This window comes from Ochotona curzoniae, unplaced genomic scaffold (genome assembly GCF_017591425.1).
Source record: "Ochotona curzoniae isolate NIBS_2020 unplaced genomic scaffold, NIBS_Ocur_1.0 contig_4504, whole genome shotgun sequence".
Lineage (NCBI taxonomy): Eukaryota > Metazoa > Chordata > Mammalia > Lagomorpha > Ochotonidae > Ochotona > Ochotona curzoniae.
Window position 1 is genome coordinate 565,038 of NW_024466309.1, and position 15,054 is coordinate 580,091.

The window sequence follows — 15,054 nt, forward strand, 5'->3', positions numbered from 1 at the left end:
AATTACTCTAGAATTTTTCTTAAAAAATGCGTAGCATTAATCTATTTCCATAGATTGTTTTACATGAACTTATGATGCAGATATAATATATTCAATGAGGTTAGATAAGTCTTAGATAATCTTGGTATTTATTGGAATTAAGTTTTTACGGAATGAATCAGATGATGGTATATAATCTTTCTTAAATGGTGAAATAGTATGTGCCAAAGATGATGTGCTACCACTATTATTAAAATGAAACTTAATTTTTTAATATTTCAGTAAAAGTGTCCTCGGTTTAATTCTGCAGGTTTAAAATTCGCTGTTGAATCCAGATTTGTCACTCTAGTTCTGCTTTACATCTTATGCAAACTTTTGGGTTAGCCCAACCTGTGATAGACGTTGCCTACAAATTGTTTTATTTACTAATTATTTTGTTTATTGATATATTTATATATTTTTAGTTGTTTAATGCTTTATGGTCCCTGCTTGACTTTCCCTTTTATTGATCTTAAGTGTTAAGTTGGTCATTTCGGGTAGCAGAATATCAAGAATGTGCTCCATCGTGTTTCAGTAACTTTTCATGTCCAGGTGAATCAAACCCAGTTTCCTAATATTTGAATCCAGACATTTAATAAAAGATATAGGAGTATATGCTAATGTGCAAGATAGCATGATTTACAATGTAAGTTCAAGTCAGAATTGGCATTTGATGATAGTCAACATTTATTAATCTAAGAGCTGTTAAAGGAGGTCTTTGTATTTTGTTGATGCAGTATTTTAATGCCAAACAGTAAGAAATATGAAGTCAAATGTTAATGTAAGAAACTCCAAGATAAATTTTAAAACACATTAAGCTGTACAACAAGCGGGTAAGCTGTGGTTATAACTCTAAGGTTAGCTGGTGCATCTGCCTTAGATCTGTGCTCTGAAGTTTGTGCAGTGATGTTGGAGAACCAGTTGTCTGGACTACAGACACTCTCGGTAGCTGCCAGGTGGGTGTTCACTTAGTGGTGAGGACTCAGCCACCAGCACAGCAGACACATGTCACACCCTCAGGAAGCTTAGCTTCCATTGGGAAGCAGGGCGCCATGTGGAGTCAGAGACCTGTCATGGTGACCTACTGTGACCAGGCTATCAAGATAGTGAGCTGGTGTTAAGAAGTGGGGTTCAGTAACCATGGTCAGATAGCACTTAAAATGCTCAGTGTAGCAGTTAGTGTTAACAAGGTTCATCTGGATAAAATCGTTTGCTTTATATTGAGGCTATAGCTCTAAACTCCGTGATTGGATGAGAATATTAGTATCATTGACATGAAAGATATTTCACATTTAACTGAAATAATCCGGTACACAGTAGTCTTTTTAATGCAATCAGACAATAAGAATATTCAATTCTGAGTCTTATGACAATTTGATGTCGTAGTTAAACCTTTAAAAGAAACAACTGCCCACTCTCTCCCTGTCCACCCATTGCGTATTAGGTTACATACTGAAGTTGAAGTGCCTGGTTTTGTTTCATCTTTTCAGACAGAATTCAGGAAAAGCTTCATCTAGATGTGTTGTTTATTTGTTCCTCAATTACACGTATGAGATTTCAGAACTTATGAGTTCGCAGGTCAAGTGAAAGGTCACAGTTGAGAGGTCAAGGAAGAAGCTAAAATTTGTGCAGCCAAGGAAATGACAGGACAGTGCCAAATGGAAGGTCAGACGCCAAGTGACAGCCTCCGTTTAGACATCGGAACACACGCAAGTGCCACAATATTCACACACGAGGCTCGTGGTTGTTACAGGAACATGTGTTATTGATTCAGAGAGAAAAGAAAGCTTGCTTCATTCATTCATTCATTATCATTAGCTGGTGTTACCATTTTCCTTTGATGACCCTTTGAGGTATTTACAGAACCCTTAAAATTGGGAAGTTCTACAAAGCCCTCTTTTTGTCGGAGATGTGAAATATACACAAGGCAGATCATATGAGATGCTTAAAAAACATACTTAGAGATCAGCCTACGAATAGAATTCTTCTCATCAACTTTAGAGCCATAGCCTCGTCTGGTGTTTCTCCCTTCACTTGTGCATCCATTTCTTCATCCACCCACTTGGTAACAAACACGAGGTGTAGGTGCTTATGGCTCCTCTGAGAGCTCACTTTGGGGAAAAGTTTCTTCTTGAAATATCATGTGTGAAAATTCTTTCTAAACTTTTGTATCAACATAAAGCATCTTGATATTGCTTGTCTTTAAAAGAGGAAATTGGTGTTATTCTAGACCCTGAGAGTGGGAGACAGCAGGTACTTGCCATTTGGGTAAATGAGAACCGTGAAGACTTGAGTGATCTCTGTTTTACCTGAAAATAATCTTATAATAATAATACTAATCTCATTTTAATAATAATCATATAATCTTATCATCTTAACAATCTTATAATGTATCACTTGTTCTTTCTATAAAAATGTAATTTTCCTCTGTCCTTGTAATAGAAACATGACAGTTTGTAGTCGTAACTATGATATTGTTATTGACCCCAAAATAGAACCTTGGACATTATATTTGAGGAGCAGTAAGTAGAATTTCTTATCTGAGTAACTTCTTACAAATTTTGGATACTTACACTTATTTATTTCTCAAAAACGTCCTTAGTTTGGAATAGTAAACAATAGTATTTAGCATGTTCATGTATGTGTGTCATTAGAATTAAATTGTTCCGGTGACTTAAGAACATTTTATCAGCAATTTGTTTTATGATTTGTACGAAGTGATCATTCTTCAACAACAACAAAAAAACAATATTAAAGGCAGGTCTCTATGTTCTAGAAATCAACATTGTACGTAAAGCTAAAACAAAAAGAAAGAAATCTGTGTTAAAAAATCTCCATTTCTGAAAGAGAAATTTGCCACAAGGCAATTTGTTTTTGTTTAGAAACCTTGGCCTTTTGCAGATGAAGTGTGTTTAACTGTGCATCTCACTGAAGATGCAGGAAGTCGGTAAGAGTTTAGTCTCTACCACGCTATGAAATTGGGCTTTAAATCATAGAATAAACACTATCATTGTCTAAAAGGAATGTGGATTTTTCCTAAGTTTTGCCTTTGGTATCACTCTCATAAATTTTTTTAATATATACTTTGGAAAGTTAAGGGCAAGCCCTAAAGGGTGAAATATTGCAAACCAATTAAAAACAACTGAAGTGAGATTCTAAAATACAGGAGTTTTCCAGCTCATGAACAATATTTAGAGAGCTGGTTAATTTTAATTCCTCTGGGAAACATAAGTCTGGGCATTAATAGGCTTAGAGTGATAAAAACAGCTCTATGCTATGAACATATAGTGTTGTCAAGAAAAGAAGCAATTAGTGGCAAAGAAAGCATAGGTGGGTACACATATGGTGAGCAGGTTGACATGTAAAATACAGCCAGCAATGAGAACCAGTGACAAAAGAGAAGTGGAACTTAGGCTACTGTTTCGACTTAGTTACACAATAGCAGATGAATGACTTGCACACAAACACTATCAAATGATTACAGAAGTTTTCTAAGTCAACTAGATTTTTTTCAACCAGTTAGGAATCTCCCATGCACGACTTTTCTTCATTCACTTCTCTTTCCTTTTTCATTCTTTTTATTTTTCTTTCTTTCCTTCTTTTTCTTGTTGCTTATTTTCTGCTTTTTTTTAAACCTATAAATTGATTTTTATATGCCCCTTATCCCCCATCTTCCTTCTTTCTCGTCCCATCATATTCTCTATGACTTGATTGATTAAACGGGTAGTTCAGTTTGCTCTGCTGAAAGAGTCTTGATAGAATCTAAAGTCTGAACTTTTACCAATCAAAAAAGGCAGCAGAGCAGGGACCGTTTGATTTGCGGCGTCTTCTCAACAGTCGTCATTGGATGCCACAGAGAGCCCCTTGGGAAGCTGGGAAACAAGCCTGAGGCCCCTGTCTGGAATCTTCATGTTACAGCCCTGTGTCCATGCCAAAACCATGCTTCATACTCTTCTTTGAAGAAAATTATACCATAAACACATTCAATAGGAAGTTGACCTGAGGGACACACTCACATTTTGGTTTTTAAAAGGTATATAGCTGTCATTATAAAATGTAACAGGCATGTTGTAACCTTATCTATGATGTTATAGTTTTGTGTCATTTTCAAGAGAAACAAGTGGACGTGAAAAGGAAGTGCACTTAAAAATCTGATAACCAGTAACACATACTTTACTCCCCCAAGGTCAGGAAATTGGGGGACATTCACAGGTTCATTTCTAGCATGAGAATCACGTGGCCATGACTAATTCAGGGGCCCAATGCTCTCAACAATGGAAGGCACTGCAGTATGGAGTAAATAGGAATGCTCTTTTTCGTGTTTTTCTCCTTTTTAACCCTGTTTACTTTGGCTACGATTCTTTTGGGGATGTCATCTTTCCCAAAACCCAACTGCTCAAAGCTGGTTTCACTGGCAGAGAATTTAAAAAGACAATTGAGTCTTTCGAGAGCCCTGCAATTAGTTCTGTGTGCGTGGAACTGCTTCTCTGCCCACAGCTGCAGCTGAGGAAGCTCTGTGGACTACTTATTAGGAGCTGACTTTATATGAGAAAAAAACAGATGCCCAAGTTTGCTACCTTTCCTTTTAAAGTTTAATGTGCTGTAAAATGCAAGGATGTGTACAATTAAAAAGAAGGCTCTTTACCCTTGAACATATGCCAAGTGCTTCTGCTGCCCCTTGCTGCAGATGCCCTTGGAGCAGGTCCCCTGCGCCCTGCTTTGACTCCCGGTTCCCCTGAGCCAGACTGACAGAATGGAGGTGGAAGAAAGGGCCTGAAGAGTTCTCCAAGCAGCCAGCCAGAAGCCTGTCCTGTCTGCTGAGGTGCCGGTGTGGGAGGGAGCACCCTGCTTGGGAACCCAGCCTTCTTCTGAGGAGCCTTCCAAGGCACCTCCCGGGTGCCCTTGCAATAATTGAAACTAAGAAAACCAGTATCAGACGTCAGTATCTTTCCTTTGGATTTGAAAACAGGAAATGACTTGGCATTTCTAATCTTGACGGGGAGACAGGCCCTGACTCCACAATTACCGAGCATAATTACCCCAGCCGGGTCTGCGAAGAACCCCCAGCTGCTTGTGGAGGGCCTGCCAGGAAACTGACCTGGGTGAATGGTCTGGAAGAGAACAGGAGGTGACAAGAGGCTGAGATGCCATTTTCAAGTAAATCTACATGAAAGAGCTGCTTAGAAAGGTAGAGGTTGTTAAAAATCAGCTTGGCATGGGGCCGGACTAGATTTAAGCTGAGAAAAACTGGCAACATGCAGTGTTTGGGGTCTGAATCAAATATTCACCATTATTGAAGAGTGTGGTTAAAAAAACTTTTCAAGAATTCTACTTTCAAAAATTCTCATTTCCCAACTGCACCACAAACAGTTGAACATACTACTGTCCCTTAAAAATACACGTGTGTGTGTGTGTGTGTGTGTGTGTGTGATTGTTGCTGGATTCTGTATCAAAAGCCGCCCTCCCCTTCTCCCTCCGACTCATTGCTCTGGTGATGTGCCCCATGTGACGCTCCAAACTTGCAGCTCACTGTGATTCTTATGCCAGTCACAATACGTAAGTTCTTTGATGCTCCCTCCATGTATACATATATGTATATACTTATTTAAGATCAAATTTTCAGCGATTACATTGGCTTCTAACAAAGGCTTTTGTTGTGGTTTACTTATATCATGCTTGGAAGAACAGAAAATAATAGGTTTTACAGTAGCGCAGCTGGAAAATTTCAGAAGACATGATTCCTTTGCCCAAGCTGTTGTCCATGTTCATTGTAGAAGACCTCAAATTGGCAACCCAGAATTTGCAATAAACAAAAAATAGTGAATCCAAGAGAAGAATGAGGAATTGACACTGTGCTGCCACATAGTTGCTTCTCACTTGGGCAGAGAGGAGCAGAGCTCAGAGGCCTCCCGTGCAGTCTCCTTGCACTGGCCAGCCATTGCAACTTGCATGTAGTCAAGGCTACCAGACGCGATGCAACTGGGTTGTCCAGAACGTATTTAAGATTGGCACTAAGGTGACATCATCCAGTTCCAATGTTTGATGCTGAAAAGACTCCAAGGCTAGCAGTTTGTAAGGTCAAAGGCCCCTGTGGCTAAGCTTTGGACAATGTTGAAACTGGATCAAATGGGCAGATAGGTACACACATCTCTATATTATTTCATTAAGCAATAAATTAAAAATATTGAGAACTTGTTCTAAGGAATAATCTACAAATTCCTTCCCCTTCTGTGGGCCATAGCTGGTTCTGGCTCCTGCTCTCTGCCCTCCCTCACTTGCATCCTGGGAGGCCCCTGCTCCTCCAGGGTTTTGCTGCCTGCCTGCCTGCCTTGGAGCCTTTCGCACAGAAGGCCAACCCTCATCTCTCCAGGCTTGGCTGGGCTATCCCTTCCTCCTTCCAGAGGTCTGAGTACGGCTGTGTAAGACTTCCTACTTCCTTCCCTCCTAATTGCATCATCCTCTTTGTCTTATTTCCTTTGTGACAGTCACCTTAGGCCACGAGTGACCTGATAGTATATTTGTATATTAATGAACTACACTTTTTACTGCTACCTGATTTATAATATCCCATCCCTCTCCCCTTGTGTGAAGTCTCCTGCAAAGCCAGTAACTTGTGATCCTGGTTTATTTCTTTCCGCTTGCTTCTTACCATGCTGTCTGGTCCCAGGAGGTGACCAATGACTTCTTCAAAATAAAGCTTATTTTTACTTGAGAGGCAGAAGGGCAGACAGAGCTTCTACCCACCGAAGTCCCCAGTGTCCACAGTTGCAAGCCAGGAGCCAGGTGTGCAGTCTGTGTTTCCAGGGTGGACGGCGGGAACCCCAGAATGTGAGCATTGGTGGATGCTTGAGTCACGAACAGAGCCAGGGCTCTAACTCAGGCACGGTGATGATGTGCCAAGCTGAATTCCTGCGCCACACTGGATGCGCGCATGGGTGAGCAAAAGAGGAAATCAGTGAAGGAACGCAGAGCACATTTCCGTGAGGACGAGCTTTTGTGTTTCTTTTGTGAGTCTTTAACTTGATTTCAGACACAACAGGGTGAGAACAAAGAGAACATTTCATTGGTGAGAGAGCTGAGAGGTCTGTGCTGTCACATCCAAAACTATAAGAAATTTATTTTTCCAGAGGGATGGGCAACTCTGTAGGGGACATGTGTCTTGTGTTGGAATGAAGGATCAGATAAGGAAGGGTATTTGTAGAAAAATATCCATTGATGGTGGATTAACAATGGTGATAAAAAGTTAATAGTTTATATTATTTCTATTATACTTTAAAAAAATAACAAATTCATGTCCATGGTAGGGACATGCTGGAGAGGTTTGGGGAATAAACGACTCTGCATGTGACAGCTAGTGTTGGTTTTCATTGTGGAAGCCATCTAATCCATATTCTTCAAAATGAACCAGGACTTTTTAAAACGTGAAGGAAGTCTAGCATAAAAGTTAGACAACGAGGCATAACTCTCACCCTTGTCTTCAGTCTTGAAGCTCAGGTTCCCTGTCGTATTGTTACAGGGTCTTTCGGGGTTAGGGTTAAGCCATTCTAGAGAAGAAGTGAATGTACGGTTGAAGATCAGAGGAGAAGGTATGGTTTATAGTCCACTAAACACCTTCTGAATGAAGACAAAAGTGAGGAATCAAATGGTACTGATTTGGCTTCTTAGAAGTCCACCCAGGCTTCCTTGAGGAACCTGATCTGTTTCCAGCATTGCCATAAACATGGTATCTAGCCTGGCTTTCCCAAGAAGAGCTGATATTCAGCTGTGGGAATTCCACCCCATGCCCCATCATGTCATCCAGGAGGCAAGAAGCTTCCTATCCCACTTGTCTTGAGAAAGAAAACAGTGTACTTACTCAAGGGAGACTGGAAAACAGAGCTGTGTTTGCTTGGGGAACTCAATGAGACAGTTCAGAGTCAATCCTGAACAGTGGACGCCGTCTCAAAGGTCTGACCTGAGGAGCAATGAGGTGACTGACCCAGGAGAAGGAGCTGCCTCAAGATCCCAGAGAAATGCTCCGTGCTGTTCGAAGGAACTCAAGTACTTGCCTAGCTGAGTATAACCTGTAACCAGCCATCTGCTGTGATTCTTCCTTGAGACAAATGCTTTGGAATAGAGGGAGACGATTTTATCTTTCGGGTGTGTGTGAGTGTGTCTTTTAAAAAAGATTTATTTGCTTTTATTTAAAAGGCAAATTTACAGAGAGAAGGAGAGACAAGGAGAAAGATCTTCCATCTGCTAATTCACTGTCCAAATAGACGCAGTGTCTGGAGCTGAGCTGATTCCATGTGGGCATAGGAGCCCAAGGCCTCAGGTCATCCTCTGCTACTTCCCCAGACAGTACACAGGGAACTGGATCAGAAGTGGAGCAGCTGGGACACCAACTGGTACTCATATGGGACGCCAGTGGTATAGGCAGAGGGGTAGTTTGCTAGGTCACCACACCAGCCCTGAAGGAAACCATTTTTAAAAATACAAAATAATTTGGGCTCTTTGATATTTTAAATCTTTTGTTTGGAATCTTTTTTTTCATATTGTATTTAATCAACTCCATGTTGCACAAGCATCGTTGACCCATTTTTAGATTGGGCTGTAAAGAGAATTCTTAGGTAAAAAAATAGAGAAATCATAGAATGACTAGAAAAGTGTAGCCTTTTATGTGCATACAATTTAAACATGGTAGTAGCTAGCTGAGAGGCCCCTGAGATGCAGAGGGTCTCCCATTCACGGTGCTAGCAGCCACTCCCATGCTGTAGGCTGCATTTTCCCTAATGTTCTGCAGCAGGTAACCGGAAGTCATGGAGAGCAGTGTTCGCACCCAGAGCGCAAACCCTGGCCAGCTAAGTGGTCCTTCACTGCCAACACTAACGGCATTCACCGTTTTCTGATACCCTGGCTGGTGACCTTCCCTGATGTGGCATGAGTTCCTCAGCCTCTCTGTGGACCGGGAATGAAGCCTCATCGGAGGTCCCAGCGAAAAGGTCCAGGATGGACTGTGCATAGACTCCTGGGCCCTTGGGTGCAGAATCTTCTGTGAGATAATACAATTGTGACTTCTTCGGTGCCACCGGGCTGCCTCTCTCCTCACCTGTTTGAGTGGTTGACAAACTTTAGGCAGACACAGACGGCACTTCCTAGCTTGATGTGTCCTAGGCCCAGCAGGCCTAAGGATCTCCAGAGCGCCTATGGAAGTTGTTGGTAAGGATGGCATTGCCTTTCACAGTAGAGTAGATTTTTATGGAACTCTTCTGGAAGCTTTCTGTATGAAAACAGACCATTGACTAGGAAGCCAGGACCAGTGTCTCCCAGCCAATGCAGTTAACACTCAGGGATATACGAGTGTGAAATGCTTGGGCCATATAATCAGCATGGATTTTATCAAGTGACTGTGTTTTATTTCAGAAATGTTAAACAACGCCATTGCTGTGTCCGTTGTTGTTGCATCCAGGGGCCTTAAACATCAGAGCATAGTGCGAGCTCCAAGAGTGGCCCAGTTGGGGTTTAAAAGGTGTGTGTGAGTTAAGAGCATAAAGTTTTAAAACTGCAGACTATTGTACCCTTCTAACTCCAGAACAGCTCTGTCTAACGCTGTCCAAGTTGGCAATAAAAACAAAATGAAGAAAGCCGAAACACTTTCAGGCTCACACCAAGTACGCAGTATTTCAGTCCGACAGGATTATTCCTTGGCTGGAGTGACTTATGCTGCAAAGGGAAGTTTGCATGGAAATGCCTTTGAGGTTAATTGTAATGTCATTAGTGTGATGCTATAATCACATCTCTGAATTTCCTTCATAAATTTCTTTTTCTATTTTTATCCTGTTTTCTTTTTTTATTTTTAATATACTACTTACTTGAAAAAAGTCTACTGTAGTCTTACTAATATATACCACCCTCAGTTTTTCAGACCTCATGAGAAACTGGTCTGTGAATGAGTTGTGCTTAACAGAGCCTGGGCAATCTGTCCTCTCCTACTTTGCAGTTGTTCTGTGTTTGAATTCCTTGATGGTCACAGATGCCAGCCACAGTGGACTTCAAATGTTCGAGTCACAGCAGCAGCAGGTACTGCCCTGAGGCTAGGAAAAACAGGTCATATACTTGCATTTCTACCATGCCTTCCCAGTATGCTATTGACTGAAATACTGAAAAACCACCATAGATAATTCTTTTTAAGAAAATCATCTCTTTAGCCAAATCTGTGGTCGGTGTGTGGCACAGGCTGCAGTGGAGGAGGAACTTGGTGTAAACCACAGAAAGTGTTGGGGAACGCCGAGAGATTGTGTTCATCAGATTGCTTCGCGCGGCCCTGGCTGGCGTCCTTGCTGTCTGTGCCGACGGAAGCCTCAGGCTAGCCACCAGGTTGTCTGGCGTTCCCAGCATTGTGTGTTCTCCTGACCTTTGAATGCATTTGTCTCGATTGTTCTGGAGCTGTGGGAGCAAGATTCTCAGATGAGGAAGCGATTGTTCCCAGGTGGGACGCTGAGCCTCGCCTGCCCTTTGTCTCACTTGCACAAGCAGCAAGGTCCAGCGTGGCCAGTGCCACCCTGCTACTGCCAACACGCTGATTCCCACTAGTGAAGATGCATCTAGAATGTGTCTCTTCTGGAAATTCTGTCATTTTTTCCCGATCTTGTTTGCATTTCAGTAACTCCATGGTTTGGACAGCATTACATTTTTTTTAAAGATTTATTTTTATTATTTTTTCATTGGAAAGGCAGATATACAGAGAGGAGAGACAGAGAGGAAGATCTTCCGTCCGATGATTCACTCCCCAAGTGAGCACAACGGGCCGATACTATGCCGATCCGAAGCCAGGAGCCTCTTCCGGGTCTCCCACGCGGGTGCAGGTTCCCAAAGCTTTGGGCCGTCCTCTGCTGCTTTCCCAGGCCACAGGCAGGGAGCTGGAAGGGAAGCGGGGCTGCCGGGATAGAACCAGCGCCCATATGGGATCCCGGGCGTGCAAGGCGAGGACCTTTAACCACTTGCGCCACTGCGCAGGACAGCATTACATTTTAATGATCCTTTTTCACTCAAATACCCCCTCCCAAAACATCTCCTTGCAAAAGTTTGTATTCGGCCTGGCAGTCAGGAGTGGCACCAACGTAGCCCTACTGCTCTGCTTTGCAGTAGTTGGTTAGACAGAGCTGTATGAATAGCAAGAAAAACCAATGACATTGGTACCTGGCAGCTCTCATGGTCTGCCAGCAAGAAAGGAAAAGGGTCCTCAGAAAGATTTAATTAATAGGGTATTAAATTCCTGGTGTAGGAAAAATAGGGTATTTTAAGGTGTTATGCACAAATTAAAGCAGATAAGAGCTAAATTTTAAAAATAAGAAGCATAAAATCCAGAAGTCATTTCTAGTCTGTCTTCTCTCAGTATATTGTATCGTAAGACCAAAATATTTCTGAGAACTCACGTTTGATTTTTTTCAGATGATAGGAATTTTTCAATTAAAATTCTTTGTAAATAAAAGCTCTGTAGTCCTCTTTCGCCTTCAGTAGACCATTGCTAATAGTTCTGCTAAATAATCTTGATGCTGATTTTCTTCTTCAAGAAATCTCTCCCCATAGGTTGTTTTCTATAATAAAATATTGAGTTTCACTAGATTACTCAAATATTTCTTTCTCAAGGAAGAAAGTCACAGAAACCCACAGTGACTTGCTTGTGGTCACATGGAGAAGAGAGGGTGAAGATGAGAGAGCCATTTGTGGCAAAATACGGTTCCTAACTGGTCATCCACACACATCTCTCAAGGCAAATGACTTGGCGATTCTTGTGCCCACTGCCATGCCTGAGCCTTTCTGAGATAGACTGCGTCAGTGCCATTCAGAGGCAGCCCGCAGCGGTTACATGCCTTTCACTGGGCATCTTGGGGGAGATCTCCGAACCCCAGCCTCTCCCCTGCTTTCTGCTTCCCTCATGGATCACTGATTCGACCCTCTTGAATGAAGACAGCACATCCACATTTTGTTTAGCTCTCTAAAGGATAAACTGCAGTTTTACCTCTGTTTGTAGTGTTAGTTTTTGATGTTGGGTAAGTTGCCCAAATTTCACTTCATTTCATCATGTATGAGACATGGAGAACTGTACCTCTTTGGCCAGTATTAGAGAAGCTTTAGAAAAGAAAAACTATTAAGGCTACAAAACAAAATATGTGTAACTCACGGAAGTTTAAACAGATAAAATACTTAACATGTATCATTCAGAAATTATTTATTAAACTTTATAATAATTCCAGATAAAGTTATATAAAGTTACTTCAAAAGGTCACGGGATTGAAATTGAAAGATCTGTTTTGGGGGCAAGCATTTAGCTTAGCTAAAGTGTTAGCGTCTCACACAGGGATGCATCTGTTAGATTCATGTTTCTGGCTCCCAAGTCCAGCCTCCTGCCTATGCGGACACCCCGGGAGGCAGGGACACCCTGGGAGGCAGGGACACCCCGGGAGGCAGGGACACCCGGGAGGAACACCCTGAGAGTCAGGGACACCCCGGGAGGCAGGGACACCCCAGGAGGCAGGGACACCCGGGAGGCAGGGACACCCCAGGAGGAACACCCTGAGAGGCAGGGACACCCCGGGAGGCAGGGACACCCCGGGAGGCAGGGACACCCCAGGAGGCAGGGACACCCCGGGCAGGGACACCCCAGGAGGAACACCCTGAGAGGCAGGGATACCCCGGGAGGCAGGGACACCCCGGGAGGCAGGGACACCCCAGGAGGCAGGGACCCCCCCGGGCAGGGACACCCCAGGAGGAACACCCTGAGAGGCAGGGATACCCCGGGAGGCAGGGACACCCCAGGAGGCAGGAACACCCGGGAGGCAGGGATGCCCTGGGCAGGGACACCCTGGGCAGGGACACCCCGGGAGGCAGGGACACCCCGAGGGGCAGGGACACCCCAAGGGGCAGGGACAGTGGCTGCAGAATGGACTTCCTGCCACCTGTGGAGGACACCTGGCTTTGGCCCTGGCTCACCCCAGCTAGTGCAGGCATTTGGGAAGTGAACCAGAACATGGGAGCTCAGTCTCTATGCATCACCCTCTTTCTCTCGCCTTCACACATCTTTGCTTTCTCTGTCCCTCCTTCTTTGCCTCTCAAAAATAGTTTATTTCGAATAAAAATAACTTCAAAATCCATTCCAAGCTACTTCGTACTACACATCTCACATACTCTGAGTAACTATACGCCTTGTGCAAACGTTGTTGTTTTTATCCCTTGTTTCTATCCCAGTGAAATGAGGCAGAATGAGCACTAAGCGTAGTATCCCGGATTTCTCTAATGGGGTCATGGTTGTCCGTAATGTTCATCGTGCCTCTTTGCACCAGGATTCAGTGGGAGCTCAAGAAGCACACCGTGAACAGAGCTGGGAGGGAACTGGCCCAGGATGGGCACATGCTCAGAACTCCCTGGCTGAGATGATGAATGGACAAAAATAGTCTATTCCAGGCTGCAGTCAGACCTCTCAGGCTTGTCGCTGTCTGTTCTCTTAAGCACTTGTTCCTGTTTGTGGAAGGGCCTTCGGATGAGCTCCCTCAGGGTCTGTGTCCCTGTGCAGGAGAGGGACGAGGCGTGGCTCACCTTCATTGCACTTGGTAAGGAGTGTTTGAGAGAAGGTAGATCTAAGGCCTGCAGCATTTGATATGCCAGAGCCTTTTCTCTTTGAGGAGCTTTGCAAAACCAAAACACTTATCCAAATTCTTCCTAACTTGCCCCATACTTCCATGTGTGGAGCAGAGTAGAATCTCTGTTGAGCTGTTAAGAGTTCTTCACATGCAGGCTATGTCACACTGAAAAGGAGATCCAAGCTTCTCTTCTCTTAGATGTGGGAACACAGTGAAGATTTCTCGTAGTCTACATTCTTAAATATGTGCCTCATGCTTGAGACAAGATGTGTTGGGAATTTTGCACTTTATACTAGTTCCATACACATATTGGATTTCTTGAGGATAAAACCCCAAGTGTATACGCAAAGTTCTCTTTTAGGCTTCATATTCCCATAGTACACATCATGAAGATACTTGTACACAGTGTTTTCAGTGCACCTGTGTTGTCACTATGACCTGATACTTGAAGTCAGGTGTGTAATCTATCTACTTGTGGCATCATGCTGGTGCCCCCAAGGTTGAAGATTTTGGTGTGTTGCATTTTGTATTTTTGGATAAGGGATGCTCAGCCAGGGGGCAGGGGTCTTAATTAAAATAAGCCTATTGACATTGAATGACAAAATTCCTAAGGGTCATTTGAGAGATCTCTAAGTCAATAAATCCATTACGATTGTCAATATTGCTTCTTTTGATTTACCAAAAAACCATGTTCCTTTAAGTTAAACAAATATTTAAGTTTGAGAAAATCTGACCTATGTATTTAACAGACTTTGTGGATTTTTTTAACTTGGTTTTGGAAAACACACACATATACTTTGCCAAGAACTTGCTCCTTAATGTTTAATCTTGTGGCTTTTGGGGGAAATCTAATTTGTATCCTTCATTTATGCTCGACTCAACAGATTGTTGCACAGTTAGCCAGGCACTGGACGGCCTCATGGCCACAGGGCTTTTCAGGTTTCTTGTTCTTGTTGGGCCCTCTTGCCTTGCTGCTCAGTAACTGGTGGATCAGAAATGCTGTATTTCATACCTAGTGCAACTATTTTTAAATGAAGTCACACTACAGGAAGGGTGATGTCTCCACTTTTGGGAGAGCTGGAGAATTACTTGTGTTTTTACTGGGAGCTGTGTTGGGGCTAGATTTGAATCTGCTGAGTAAGGCACAGGATTTCCCCCTGAAGTAGTTGGATCAGCATAGAACCGTTCCTTTTAACATGTGCTTGGCCATGATCTGTTGATGTGTACAGAGCTGGAAGGTGGTGAGGTGCTGAGCATCTCCTCGCATCCTGCACTTGAGCTGGAGTTATTCAAGGCACCAAAGCTCTGCCTGGCTTTTTCTTGGCACCATGTTGAAATTCTATTCACTTTTCCTCTTACGCACCTGCTCCATCACTGCCAAGACCTGGTTTTTCCTGACATTATGATGCTGGTCTAC

The 15,054-nt window shown here is 43.1% G+C and overlaps 1 protein-coding gene and 1 long non-coding RNA gene across 4 annotated transcripts in view; one reads left to right on the plus strand and one right to left on the minus strand.

The window, feature by feature from the left end:
• MECOM (MDS1 and EVI1 complex locus) overlaps positions 1 to 15,054 on the plus strand; it is a 538,986-nt gene that overhangs the window by 397,051 nt on the left and 126,881 nt on the right. The window lies entirely within an intron of this gene.
• On the minus strand, positions 2,697 to 4,861 carry LOC121160523. Its single transcript, XR_005884555.1, has 2 exons — positions 4,664 to 4,861; positions 2,697 to 2,815 (listed from the first exon to the last, which is right to left on the minus strand). It is a non-coding gene; the product is annotated as an uncharacterized LOC121160523 (long non-coding RNA).